General features: G+C 35.1%; 1 protein-coding gene across 1 annotated transcript in view; it reads right to left on the minus strand.

Moving 5' to 3' along the window:
* Positions 1-12,389, minus strand: part of LOC306865033 (mitogen-activated protein kinase kinase kinase 3-like) — a 56,753-nt gene extending 44,364 nt beyond the window's left edge. The window contains exon 1 of the mRNA XM_079409361.1: positions 11,992-12,389. The gene's annotated coding sequence lies outside the window, so the exon portion shown is untranslated. The remainder of the gene's footprint in view (positions 1-11,991) is intronic.
* Positions 12,390-13,046: the final 657 nt, after the last annotated feature.

Consider the following 13,046-nt stretch of genomic DNA (forward strand, 5'->3'; position numbering starts at 1 on the left):
GGGTCAAAGTACAAAGTGCCAGCGAAAAGGTTAGCATTTGCACGGAAAATAGCTATACAAATTGGAGCATAGCTATTACAAACTGCCTGTAAAAAAAAAAAAAAAGAGCCAAATATAGCGGTGGTGCTGCAGAGAGGCTGTTTCTCTCTTGATGGCTCTTGTAGCGATTATGTCAAATTACCTAGCTGGAAACGATGAGTCTTGAGTAAACAGCACTTTCTGCGGCTGATGGAATGTGATTTCAAAAGCAGCTGAAGTTAAAAGGGGTTGACATGACAAGCTTTTGTCTAGGGTGTCATATTATATACGGTTAAAAACATCCAGCTGTCTTAAATGATATGATTTAGACATCGTTACATGCTAACACAAGCATTTGCTTTTTATTTGGCAATGTCAGTCAATCCAAAAAAAGAAAAAAAAATGATCTGTTCAAATAATAAAAAAAAGTTTAATAGCATCTCTGATCTTCTAAAATTTAATACAATACATTAACAGTTAATCGATTCAATTAATCCTTTCAAAACTCATTGATTCAATTATTAATTTTGCCTCACTACTCAAAAAAAATTAACTGAAGTGCCATTTACAGTATTAAATAATTATGTTTTAGTGAAGCATAGATAAATATTGCCCTTTATTACTACTATTTTATAACGGTATATAACTGAAGATCACTAAATATCATTCTTAATTGTATTATTGATTGTATTATGCCTCATGATGGCAAGTTCTGCTTAAGATAGAACCACTCTCATTTACTTCAGAAAACAGCTGTCTTTCTGAGAATGCATCTTGTTTTCTAAAATTTTAGTTTTTTAATTGCGACTGACCATATCTGACTGTCACATGTGTTTATTTTAATAATGAAAAAATGATGCTGAAGATGCTGCCAAAACAAGCAAAAAGACTGCAGACGGCTAAATAGCAGAGGAATGCAGGGTGAACTTGTGTCCTATAAGTTTAATTCCAGAAAGCCTCTGATAAAAGACTCTTTTAATAGTGCAAAAAAGAAAAGAGTTAATCGCTTCACAGACATTCTTTTAGGATGATACACACAGTTACTAGTTACTACTGGAGTTTGGCTCAGTGGGCATCTAAACTCAGACACACCTCCTCTCTCTGGCATATCTTAAAGCGTCTTTTTCTGTCTCTAAGCCTCATTCAATGCTCTTTATTTTTCCCTCTTTGTTTCTGAAGCTTGCATGGTCCCTGAGTTTCTGCAGAAACAGTCAGCGCAAAAAAATGTCCTGGGCTCCTGACAGAAACACAAAAGGGTTTGCTGTAAGTTTCCAGAGCTCAAGCCAAGGCGTATGCTTAGTGCACACTAGCAGGGCAGAGCAGCACACAGTGTACAGCACACAAAACACACAACATCCCAAAGATCTCAGAGACCATTTGAGGAAGGCTACTTGGTGGAAGAACACAACACTAATGCAAAAAGTAACACATTTTGCACTTCATGATCCTATACATGCTGAAAAAAACAAAAAAAACATACTAAATGCATAAGAGGTGCACATTAATTCTACACTATAAAAATTGTATAGGCCTACTATTTTCTCAAAATTATTAAAAATAAAACGCTAATTAATCAACAAATAGGCATCACAACATTATACATGTACAGAATGAAAGAGAGATTTGCCAAAGATTACACTTAACACTGTTTTATTAGTGTTATTAGTGTTTTTAAAGGAGTAACTTTAATTAAATGAGCATGCGCAAATTAATATCCAATACGATACAGAAAGAATATTTTAAAAAAATCTGTATTATGAACTGAAATAAAGATCGCATTTCAATAAAACATTTTTTTAAATACTATTGAATAATAAACAAACAAAAAATGTAATTATATTTACATTTATATTATAAATTGTATTTTTTATAAAGTAAATGCATTATAATTTATATATTTAAATTTATATTTTACATTATAATGTACAATATGAAAGGATATTCATTCGAGATTGCTTTTTTAAATTAACAGTGTTTTTAAAGATACTTAAAATTAGCATTAAAAAAGCTGAGCTGATTCTAATATTCAGAAAATATGCAAAACTTACATTTCAATGAAATATATTAAAAAAATAATTCAATGAATCATAAACATACCAACAATATGTATAAAAACAAATAAAAGTTTTGATTTTGCATTGACTTTAAGAACTACTGCTTGACAATCAAATGCATAAATGTCTTTATTAATTAAGATAATTAAGCAATCAATCACTGTGCCAGCATCTGAAAGCATCGACTGTGTCTTCGTTTCAATGCAGAAGCACTGCATTGTGGGCGTCTCTTTAGATTTGAGGGATACATACTGTCACATCTCCAACTTGGCTCCTCAAAATCCATTTAAAAAGGAACACACACAAACACGCTGACCTTGCGGCTGCTATAAACACATTTAAGCACCGAGGGACTGACGTGCTGCCAAAAAGCAGGTGGCCCTCCAACATGGCGGCGAGCATCGCGCTAAACCCCTCTGCACTCGCTGCGTCTGGCACCAACCGCCAGCTCTCCAGCCCATCTGCTCGCTCACTCCACGCAGCACGAGAGCGGCCCGCTTACCCATGCACCCACCGTACAACCTGCCATTCATGCCACACGCCTGACGCCAACTCTCTAGATCGGTCTGACGTTCTGTCAAACCGCCGTTTGCTGAAGCCTGTGCAGCTTGGCTTGACTCAACAACGATCCCAGGTTTTTTTTTAAAAGCCAAGGCATGTGAGAATCAAATGAAAGAGCAAATGGGAAACTAAGCATTTAGTCAAATGTAGTTAAATTAGTTCAGTTTAGTGACGCGTTCGTTGCTGTAACAGATTCAGGTTGTCTGACATTCACTGCTATCTTCAAGGGTGGACTTTTGGCAGGAATGAAGTCGGCTTTCATGGAACATTCTCTTCAACATATTACATCACCCCTCCAAATAAAGTCAAGTCAAGGTGAGCCGGATTGTAGGGTATTTCCTGCTTTTCCATGAATTTTGAGGACGGCTCACCAGCTGCAGCTCCTAATGGCTTGTGGAAAGCTTTTCCCCTTTCAGAGAGTTGAGCAGAAAAAACTCATTGATTGTAATTGAACACACGAGCAGCACTATTGTGAAACTGCATCTATTTGTAAAAGGGTTAGGAATGGCACGGTCTGTTGCAGCGAAACTCAATACTAGCTATTTTGCGGCCCATGTGATGTTGTCAACAGAAGTATCACAAACATATATTCTTACAGTGTTAATATTTGATCAAAATTACAGTAAAAACAGTAATAAATAACTGTTTTCTATTTTTTCCAACATTTACTAGCCTAATTATTAAAATTAAGTTGTATCTGTTAATGTTATTTAATGAACCTGAGCTAACATTGGCTAACAATAAACAGCTGTATTTGTATTAACTAATGTTAACAAAGATCAATAAATACGGTAACAAATGTATTGCTCACTGTTAGTTAATGCATTAAATAAATTTAACAAATGGAACCTTATTGTAAAGTGTTGCCTGCAAAGCTTCTATACAAGTACACCACAGATCATACCACACATAGGAATACATGATGTATTGATACCATGCTAGGTATTGGCAGATATTATGTTTGTTTGTTTTAATGCTTATTTACGTATTTTTACATTTAGATGAACGCTGCCATCATAAAACACTTAAAAACTCTACACATTTAAATCACACTGTTCAATGTGAATTTTTAGCAAACTTCAAAATGATTATGCATTGTATTAGAATGTCTAAATGAATTCATTTGTATGGTCCAGACATTGTCCGGCATCATATGAATTACAACAAGAAAATTAAGAGTGTAGCTAAAGAGCTTCCCAATGTTGAGCATGCAGTTCAGCATTAAACAAGGAAATAGAAGATATGACATCAACGTTTCTCTGCCAAAGAATGATGTAATGTACCTGTGTGCAACTGAGTGAAAACATGTAAATGATCAAAAAAAAGGTGAGAGGAAACCATGTAGGCAATGAAATGTAACAGAATGAAATGATTTTGACCCATAGTTAAATGTGATCTCTAGAAAACCTGCATAAACTATGCATTTTTTTTAATATTGTACATTATAATATTATGATGCCTAAATTTACAAATAGCATTCAAAACAATCTTAGTTCTTAGGATTTGATTTTTCATTCATTTAGATGAAATGGCCCATTTATCGTATTATGTATTGGTTAAATAATTATCACCTTATCTGCATGGTTCAGACATTTTTTATTTAAGAGTGTGGCTAAAGAGATCCCGTTTTGTAGCCCCTGGGCTTCTCAAAGTTGTGCCGTTGACATTGTGACATCAACGTCTCTTTGCAAAACAATCATGTACATTACCTGCATTCAATACGAAACCATGTGGGCAACAGAATGAAAGGATGTTGACACATTAAGCACCTTATCAAAAATAAAATATAACCTTTATGATCAAAACCACATTGTCAATAGGTCAACAGGTGCCAGACCTTTCTTACATCTATCTAAAAACCCACATCACATCATCTAAATGTTTTCCTTCTTCATTTGTTGCCCCCTGCAAGTGTGGCTAGATTCACAGTTGCCGCAATGAGTAAACCCAACAGGTCAGCTCTCACGATAAGAACAACCCTCTTCCTCTGTCAACAACTCGGTGACTCACAGGTTGTGGCGGCAGCTTTTGACACAACATCAGCTTTTCTAAAGCCAATTCCTTCTTGAGACCACTGAGGAGAGCCTTACTTGTATAATACCAAGCCAATCTCACACCCTGAGCACATAATCTACTTTTCTGCATTGTTTTTTTTTCTTTCTTCTTTTTTTCACGGGTGAGGTGACACACTCGCACACATAAACAGACTAGCACGTGACTTCGCCAGCACACTCCCTTAGCAGACAATCCATTCTGCAATAGATTCTTTGCCAATGAACACACCTTGGTCGAGAACCATATCTGTAGGGAACAGAAAAGCAGACCCAAGAAAGACACAAAGTTTACATCCATTTCAAAGCAAAAGGATGACTTTCATGCAGCTAAAGGAAGAGACAAAGAAAAATACACGTGTCAATAATAAATAAGAATGTCTATAATAAAAAATGTAATTTTTTTTTTTTTTTTTTAATCTGCCAAGTTCTTAGAAATGTACTATTTGTATTCACATTGTTTTCATATAGTAGCTTTTGAAAAACTTTCAATAAATGTTTACAATTAATATAAATAATAATAATAATATAACCATCAAGTAAAAAGTACTTTCCTTAAACCTTGAATACATCTTTTAATTGCTATTTTAATTTTTAAATATATTTTACAAAGTAAAACATTTTTTTTTTTAGTTCATAATTTAAATACATAAAGACATTTTACAGCCTGAACTAAACTTGCCTTGTTTTAAAAAACAAAACAAATTATTTCAAAAATGATCTTGACAGTCATGTTTGGATGCTTTTAATGATATCATTTCCTTTTTTTTCAGCATGTTGGTTACATTACTTGACCTTGATTTTGGTGGGCAAAACACTTCACATATTACTCAGCAGTTTGGTTAAAATAATATATATTTTTTTATTTATTTACTAAGAAATGAATATATACTGTATACAGTGGAGATCAAAATTAGAGAACAACCTACAATTTCCTGAATTTCAAGGTCACTGCTTAGTTTTTTGAAGTTATCCTAACAGGAGTAAAAGTGCAGTTTTTGAGCATACTTCATGAGTTAAATATATTCTGAAGCACAGTATTAAAAAAATTAAATGAGAAATTTGAAAAAGAACTCTGATCAAAATTAGAGAATACTTTTAGATATCTCCCAGTTAGATATCTCTCTTCACTGTGAGTTAATCTGGCACCTGGTGTTCATTTCCTTAATTATCTGACACGCCCCATTTAAATGGCAGCCCTGAGATTGCAAGATGGTGAGCTGTTCTAAAGTGACTGAAACCCTCTGACAGCAGGTTGTCCAGATGAAGGCCATAGCAAGAGAAGTTGTTCATTCCAAAACTGTGATTTTAGAATATTGCATCTTTACAAAGTCCCCCAAAAAGCCTGGTCGTCCATGAAAAGACAAATGCACGAGAGGACAGAATAAAGCAGAGAATCTCAATGGGCAATCGGTTCAACACTGCAGCTGGAATTGCTTGCCAGATAAGCGCTGAACTGGGTCTCTCAGTATACGGTGTCTCAACGTTAAAGAGACATCTGACTGAAAGCCCACTCAGCAGTGACCAAACCTCTCATCAACAGAAGAATCAAAACGCTAGGCCCACCTTTGCTGACGAGCATGTTGTGTGGAGAGAGGAGAACTGGTCCAAAGCATTTATTTGGGTATGATGGGAAACATTATGTTCGGCGTCAAACTGGGGAAAGACTGAACCCAAATTATGTAAAGACGTCAGTGAAAGGTGGAGGAGGAAGTGTCATGGTTTGGCAGATATTTTCTGCAGCAGAAGTCGGGCCTCTTATATAGCTACATGGCAGAGTGAATGCAAATATTTACCCACTACAGTCACTGAACTGTAGAAGAGACTGGAAGAAGATTGGACCAAGATCATACCAGAGCAGTGTGAGAGACAATAGTGATGTCCTGTGGCCACAGATGAGTCATTTATTCATTCATTTCTGACTGCTGTAACCTTCAGAAACTTTAGTTGTAGTCTTTTTTTTGTGCTACAATCATTGCTGTTCTCTAATTTTGATAACTGTGTTTTTCCAAAATAAAGGGTTTGAGTTGAAGTGCCTTGGTTATACACTGCATGGTATAGCCACAGCTAAAAGTCCTTCAAATTTTGAATGGTGAAGATTACATTTCTGAAAAAATCAAGTGCTTGTAGTAGTAGTATATTTTTATTTAATGCCATGTCAGCTTATGCTATTTCATGGCAAAAACGATTAAAAAATACAAGTATAACAAATACAATAAAACCAGCAAACAAACAAACACAAGATTTTTGACATTAATCAAGTGCTCATGAATAGTTCTTTAATTTTGTATCTCCACTGTGTATATATACATTAAATTTAAAATAAAAATATTTATTTTAATAGGGTACTTAATAGGGTTATTTTTTAAAGAATTTCATTCTTTTAATTCAGCTTTTTCTTCATTATGGTATCAGTAATTTCAATGTTATGCCTCCCCCTCCAAAAAAATCTCTCTCCTGATCATATCCATAAATGGAGGACTGACCAACTGCATGTAATATAGGCCGACCTGAACAATTAAATTAGACACAGCGAGCTCAAATCACAAAAAGGCATCATGATGGAATTGCTGTCTTATGGCAATCGTTGATTATTTTCACACAAGGAATACATTGTGAGACACAGAAAACAAGCACCATCTGCACAATAATATGTTGTTATCATTGTATAACGTCACTCACTCCCAAACACACGCACACATGCACACAATTTTCTGCTCATTTGTGTTAATATATGGTAGCAGATGTCTCCAGGGCAGCTGAAATCATTACAACGGCAGAAATCTGCTCTGAACATCAGTGGAATTTCAATGATTACCCTTCACTGTGCCTGCAGTGAGACCACTTTAGGTTTCAGCGCTGTCCATGACCGGTTAAAAAGGGGATCTGACACGTATCACTCGCTTTTGGAGGTGATTGATGCTTTCGCAAGTAGAGGTTTTCACTGCGAGTCAATAACAATTCGACAGGTAACAAAGTACATCCAGGTTTCACAACAATAACTGCTGTTAGATGGAATTAAACTGTAACATCTGACACTGATAAACAAGAACAAGCCGCAACATTCAGGATGATCACAGAGATCTCTCTTAGTCATGGAGGTAACTTTATTAGGTCATGTTTAGGGCAAGCACCATTACAATTGTGGGGTTTGAGCTTTGAGAAATGAATCATCCATCATTGTTTGTGCTATAGAGAGGAGAGGAGCACTTTTACTTTTATAAGACCTCAGTCATATCTAGCACCAGAATATCATGCACTTTTAAAAATAAAGTTTCTTTATTTGGCATCTGTGGTTCCAAGAAGAAGCTTTAACATTCATGGAACCCTCACTTTTAAATACAGACGATCTGAAAAGGGGGTTTTAACTGTGATGCCATAGAAGAACGTTTCCAAAATGAAGAGTTCTTAAAAGAAAATTTTTTCCTACTCTAAATAATATTTCATCAATATAAAGAGCATTTTTTGGCTTTTGTGGAATGGAAAGGTTAAATGTATGTTAAAGGATGTTCATGGAACCACCAATTTTGTAAGAGTGTTTCGATTGGATTCTTAAAAGGTTCTTTATAGTGAAAACAAGTTCTTTAGATTAAGACAAAATGGCTCTTCTTCACTGAAAAGTTCTTTGGGGAGCCAAAATGGTTCTTCTATGGCATCTCTGTGAAAACATCCTTTTGAAACCTTCCTTTTTAAGAGAGTAGACTTGAGGATAGAAACTTTTGATTGGCCAGTAAGTAACGACCCAGAGCACCCTATAACAATCATATAGCAATGCACAAAAAAACACATTCAGAACACCTTGGAAACAACACAGCAAAACCGTGCCAACCACATTCAACACTACAGCATCATTTTTGCTAACTTTTGTAATAATAATAGGCTCGCCATTTCACAAAATTACTGTATTATAAATCAAACAAAACCTTTAAAACTTGATTCCATACCTTTAAAACTTTACAGACTTCCATATTACAGTAAAGATTAATAACTCCAACTACCATAAAAATATCCAGCACTATCCACATACATACAGTGCAATCAAATAAAGCAATATATAATATTTTGAAATTATTAAATCAAATTTAATTGTTATATCATGGCCATATGTAAACCATCTTGTTGCCCAACTGCTAAAGGTGGACAATTAGGCATTAAGATATTATAAAATGTCTCATGAAATACTTTATAGTTGCTTTATATTTTACTATCTAAATAAAAACAGCTTTTGCATGTATGTAAATAATTGTTAATTATTTTGTATCAATATTTATGTAATACCTACCTATTTTCCTGTAGCTCAAATAGTAGAGCATGGTGCTAGCAACGCCAAGATCATGGGTTCGATTGCCAGGGAAAGCAAGAGCTGATAAAATGTAAAAACTGTAACTTGAATGTAAGTCGCTTTGGATAAAAGCGTCTGCAAAATGCATAAATGTAATATAATATTTTGTTGTTATTTAAAAAAACAAAACATGTTTTTATTGTTGTGGTCTTATGATCATTAAAAAAAAAAAAAAAAAAAAAAAGGTTACTGGAGATCTAAGCAAAATAATAATTTGAATGAAAACTAAAGTAATCTGTATCATGTTGGTCATAAAAAGGCAATATCTTGGTCTCGTTAAGTGCTTCTCCCACTCTTTGTAATAAAGGCAATTCACCTGCACTTCATCTTGTCTGGCACACAGGACCTGATTACAGGGCTTCCTTTCGTCTCATTAAAAAAGGGAACTACCAAAGTGCTTAACGGGATGAAATTAGATAAGAAACCCTCGAATGCAACTTGTGTTATCACAATCCAGGAAAACTATTTCTAATTAACGCACAAGTGGATGGTATCTTCGATGAACACTTTACGGATAAACCCTGGAAAAGCCTGACCCAAATTTAGACACTTTGATGTCTTACACTGAAACTCTTTATCAAAACTGAACTCGAGGCGAAGCACCACCCCTGTTCTTTCCACAGCTTTAGAGAAAGAGCCTCCAGGAGCCACTCAAATCACACTGACCGCTGGCCCTTGCCTCTTAGGCTTGTGCGCGTTCAATCACTCAAGCAAGCGATAAGACTGCTGTGATTTCCTCTGCGTCTAGTCGGCTAACGCTGAGATCAGACCCAAAATGAATGATCCATCATGAAGATCTGTGGCCGACCAGACAAGACTTTGACTTACAGCCACGAAAAAGAAGACGCGCTCTAAGGCAACAGGATAAAATACCACGTTTCTCCAACATCCTAATCTTAGGTGGTCATTCATCACAGATTTCAACATCTTTCTCCCAAAATAGTCCTTTAGGGATTCCCGAAAATATGAGTCAGAGTGAAATTAAGTCAACATATTTGCTTCTAAATGTTCCTGTGTGCTCTCAGACATGAAGAAGACTTGTGTGTGATGGCAAGCGATCAAATTTTTGAAATACTTAAATCTTTAGGGGTCTAATGAACTAACAGACTAATAATTATTCCTTCCATTACTAGGGAGGGCGAATTCAATTTCCTGTTAAGATGCTCCTAACCAGAGCATACATAAACACAGGCCCTGAGAATGTGGCTCCATGAGTGTGTAGCAGCAGGCCTGTCTAAAGATGATAAACTTTAAGGTCAAGTGACTCACTACATCTCACTCCATCCTACTCATCTTGCATTTCTGCTATTGATCTGCTTAGATGTTTTGACCAAAACTTGATATCGGTAGCTATGAAAGGCTGTTCATGCAAAAACATCACTGCATCGGAGTCTAAGGCAAGCATTGTGACTCAGAAAGTCTTGGTTGGTGTCTTCAATTCAATGTAAACCCAGCAATAATTACAATGAAGGTACAAAGTTCATCTACATTCCTTCCTCATGTTGTAAGAAACATTCTTGGCACAGGGTTTGTTTGAGACAGATCTGTACATATTGCAGAAACACTAACCTATATTCAATAATTCATTAAGTAGAGTGATCTTCAGAAAACAAACAAAGATATTTCAACGGACAATGAGTGACTAAAGGACAAGTGCAAGAAAAAGCAGCACATTCCAGCACATCCCATCAACTCCTTTTTCATTATAGTGGCTGTATGTCTATATTTGTATCCCTATTATTATCAATATCACATAGGCTCTGGGTTTAAATATATTTACGTTACATAGTGTAGCTTTTATAGGTCATTCAATGAAAAGGCTGTCATTTGTGTCCCTGATTTACATTTAACTGCCACTAGTTGTGATGCAATTAACTTCTACTATTAGACATTTTTAAACACATCCATATGTTTAAAGTAACTTTATTCTTAAATATATTTCTTTAAAGAAAATAATATACAGTCACCCTATAAATAATTCTAAGCTTTACTGGACATAAAAGTTTCATATCATTCTCCATGATAAAACAATAAAAATATCTCTTTTTAAGCTCTTCAAGGACATGTCTTTTTTAAAATCACTTAATCTTTTATTTTAAGTTTGTGAGTAAGAAGCGATCATAAGCAGTCAACCCTGTTACCATAATTTAGTGCATTCAGGTCAACCCTGTTAACATCAGAATTGGTGCAATGTACAATATAACTAATACACATAAATTTAAAAAATCTTTATGCATGCTTTTCAAAGACACTTTATCTTTTCTTTTGTCTGGTTATATTTTGTCAATAAAGAGAGATATTAACCACTCAACCCTGTTACCACAATTTTGTACAGTAAACAAATGATTACTGGGAATGGATATTTGTAGAAATATTAGCATTAAATTATTTCTAATAAACGTTGAAGCTAAATGCACTGTAAAATTTCAACCCTGTTACTTTTTAAAAGTCTGGTAGCTATATTAAGTTTTATATGAAGTTTAAGATGGAACAATGCAATTTATTACCACTTTTAAAACAACATTTATCTGATAGAATGTTTAAAATCTTAGAAATGTCATGGAAAAGACACCCGTTTCATTCAATGACCCATACTAAAGACATCAAATGTTTTTTAGACATATTTATACACATTAAAATGAGATAGTGTTTACATATCCAAGTGTAGGTTCAGCCAATGTCACATTTGCAAATGTCATGTATAATTTCAGCTGCTATGAATAAGCATAGCTACATTGCTCACATACATGCATCCTATATCTAGAAGTTCAAGTGTCAAGTTCTGCCAGGACAAAACACAACATTAACTTAATATGTTTGTCTTTAATAGCGGTGATCTGATACTCATTCTGGTGTCTAATGCATTACGTGTAACAAAAACAATGACAATTTTACCCTCTATAGCAAATCTTTGCTCACTACCCTAAATATAAGTGCAGTCATTATAATTCTGGATAGAACTCACCTTACGTGCGTATCTTCATGCTGGTGCTGACATTTAAGACGAATTAAACCAATGTGAGATTTAAAGCAAGTTCACGGGGTTAAACGCCGTAAAGAAGAAAAATCCGCAACCTGTGCTCTTGTGAGAGAGATACAGCAAAACAGGGATATATCCGGAAGCCGCGCGCACTTGAATACAGTTGTCACGCACAAATTGAGGGGAACCGCACCGAAAAGCTTTGCGGATTATGTTTTTGGAGTCGCGGATGCCAGTAATCCAGATGGAGCGGTGCGCGCTTGGGAAAGCTGCAAATCTCGTCGACTGCGCGCCGTCAAAGGAAGAAAGTTTCCTCTCCGCAAACACTGACTGACGCCGAGTTTTTCCAGAGGAGCGAGAGTGTAATGTCAGCCTGAGGAAGCGATGACGCGCCGCGGGGCGCTACCGACGCTCGGGCTGCGCGCGATTCTGGCGCCCTCGACCGACTGTGATCAACAGTGCACTGCAAATGTTTAGCGCGTTTTGAAAATTTTTACTTAATTTTAATGATTTATTTTAAGTAATTTTAAAAATAATATATATATTTTTAATAATATTATTATTTAAAATATTATTTTTTAAATAATTCTATTTAGACGTCAAAAATTTGCGCAATATACCTACAGTCTAAAACCCTAATTTGTGTTTTTAGCGGTTATGTATTATAAATATCAAAATTAAATAAACGAAAAATAAAAACACGCTACAGTGGGTAACAAATAAATGTAATAATATTCTACTACAGACAGACAGACAGACAGACAGACAGATAGACAGATAGACAGATAGACAGATAGACAGATAGATAGATAGATAGATAGATAGATAGATAGATAGATAGATAGATAGATAGATAGATAGATAGATAGATAGATAGATATGGTTAGTCAATCCCCCAAAAAATTGAGGAGTTCCAGACTTGTACATTATCAATGTTAGAATGACTTTTTATTAATTATTATTCATTTTTAAAGTCATCCAAACATTTAAAATGTAGCTTACAAATCTGGAACTTCTTACGTTTTTGATCGCATGTGACA

This window comes from Barbus barbus (genome assembly GCF_936440315.1).
Source record: "Barbus barbus genome assembly, chromosome: 46".
NCBI lineage: Eukaryota > Metazoa > Chordata > Actinopteri > Cypriniformes > Cyprinidae > Barbus > Barbus barbus.